A 2,887-nucleotide genomic window follows, 5' to 3' on the forward strand; every position below is an offset into this window, starting at 1 on the left:
ACGTCTGCAGTTACAAAATTGTCATATTTGCAAAATTTTATTTCTTGTTATATTTATAAATATGGCAAAAATATTTCTCACCCACTATAATTTTATTTTTTATGTAACGACCTACCTTTGTCGTTTTTTTTTTCCAACCATGAATAATGATCTCAAAATCTGTTGTGAAAATGTGTCCTTAGAGTAAAATACAAAAGAAAAAAATGTTTTTCAAATATATATATCTAAGATTTAATTACTTAAGAGGAAAAAAGAAACATAAACAGAGAAATATGAAATATCTTTGCAGGAAGCTGGTCTATATGCTGGGCCGAAAATGGAGACTTAATGGAAACATATATTTATATAATTTATTTCTGCTAATTAATTAAATCTAAAGTAGTTAAAACTTGTTTTATTACTTTAAATTCAATTTTTTTAGTTCAATAATTACGGAGAGGATCAAACTATTGACTTTAGAGGTGCAATAGGTGACTTATTTACTAAGTTGTGTTCCAATTATCTAATTATTTTAATTATGTTTATACTTATATTTGTGTAATTCTATAGTTCTATAATTAATTACACTTAATGTGATTGCTTGAAATAAATAATTCACTAACTAAATATGTGCTCTAAAATTTCTAAATTGTTGTCTTAATTTTCAAACCCTATCAACTAATTGTTCATTATATTAATATGAAAATATTTTACTTAAATTTTGTTATCTTATAATTTAAATAATAAGTAAATGAGTTTTTTTTTTTTTTTTGTAATCAAGTAAATGAGTTTTTAAATTAACTTTTACACGTTTTATTTTCACAAACCAAGCATGTGTTAGGCTTCATATTCCTTGACATATGTATATGAACCCTATTTTTATGCACACATTTGGTACTCTTATTTTCTTTTTGTACATCAATTAAAAATGGTAAATATTAAAATATTTGCATTAAAGGGGTCGTTTCCTAATAAAATAATAAAATAATATAAAGGTGCATTTATGAAAATTTTCTGATTCTGGATTATAGCAACCCAAACAACTCTTAATTGGGCCAGATTTTACCCACAACTCAAACGTCGGCCCATAAACTGCCCATTTTAACAGGTCGGCCCGCCCAATTCGCATTTCTCAACAAAAACAAAACAAAATTTTCAGGCACAAATAGTATAAAATAAAATATGTAGTTTTCCGAAAAATAAAATATATATTTTCAAATAATAACTGATTTTTTAAAATTTTAAAAATAGCATAGTAGGAATCAAATTCGAATGTAATATAAAATACACTGAAAAAAAGTCACATTTATACTATATTTGAAAAACAATATTATAAATTGTGACGCAAAAAAATTGTGACCTTTTGAAAAATACATCTTAATTTTTTGTTTAGCACGACGAACGGCATATTAAATTATGCTATCCCATCGAAATTTATAACGTCGTGAACCAGCTTGATAAAAGTTGCAATTTTTAATTTAATTTCAACCAAAAAAAAAAGTAACACAATAATTTTCTGAAACTCATTAATTCTAACAAAGTGAGTCTTTAAAAATCAATGCAAACACTACCAAATCTATATACAATATCAACTACAGAATAAAATTTCCAAAATTCACCATTTAAATAATAATTAAAAAAATCACGCCAACTTATTTTTTCTTTATAACCCTATTAATTTTATACTAAACTTAGATCTACTAAATGCACATCATAATGGCCGGATTGAATATAACTCAATTGGTTAAAAAGTACCTATCTCCGATCAAAATGTTGGTAAGTTCGAATTTCCACACTACATATTGCACTAATAAAAAATGCACATGACAATATATTTTAACGATGGTTCAAAATTAACTGGAGCAATCAATTTGTGTCCTCACAAAAGAGCTCAAGCGAAAAGATGAATATTTACTCCTTCGATTCATATTTTGATACATTACTAATTGAAATATTATATTATTTTAGTTTAATGGACATGCGACGTTCTTAGTTCTCCCTTCAACACCAACAGTTGATGGAAACCGAACTGTCTCACAACATTTTAAACCCAACTCACATGCCACTTGTTTCAGGTATAGTTTTGTTTGATCACAGATCAACATGTGATCTATCATTTCACCCATTTGATCAATCAATCGTCTTAATCAGTCTTAAGCGAGCTAAAAATGAAGCCCATTTCTTTGAAATCTCACTAAGGTAGAATGCAACGTAGCAGTGTCTCGAGGGAGGAGTTTATGGCCTTATAGCAGGGCATACTTATTTTTCTTTTCAGGTCTCGAGAATGGGTAGTCCAATGGCTGATATGACAAATTAATTAACATGTGTATAATTTTTTTATTATTATTATTTGTTGGAAATAAACAGGTGTATAAAATTCTATTTTCTAAATTTTTCCAAAAAGAATCGTGTCACGCACACATCGAAAAGACACGTACAGACGTACTTGTCATATTTATTAAACGACGACGTTGACGCTGAATTCTGCACCCCATTGGAAATTTCCCACGAATAATCCTTCAACTTGACTTCTCGAGGACTCTTTCCCCCAAAAATCACTTGAAAAATGGCCCTCATCCTCCCAAATTAGCAAAGTAACTCTTGCAGCTCTTCACGGACAAAAATACCCCTATACAAACTCACTACTGTACATTTTTAATTAATATATTTTTAACATCAGTTTTTATTAGATTTAAAAATCCAGTGGGCTTGTTTCTAGCCTTAAGAATATTGCTGTAATTAAATCATGAAAATATGTAGATAGTTGAATACATTTGATTTTAAATTATAAGAAGTTTATCAGGTCCACTCCATTCATTCTTTTAATAATTTTTTTAAAAATAAATTATAACTCAAGAGTCTAATAATTATATTTATATAGGTATAAATAAAACGAAATCTTATCAAA

This window comes from Momordica charantia (assembly GCF_013281855.1).
Source record: "Momordica charantia cultivar OHB3-1 chromosome 9 unlocalized genomic scaffold, Mcharantia_2.0 BLBB01000009.1, whole genome shotgun sequence".
Classification (NCBI taxonomy): domain Eukaryota; kingdom Viridiplantae; phylum Streptophyta; class Magnoliopsida; order Cucurbitales; family Cucurbitaceae; genus Momordica; species Momordica charantia.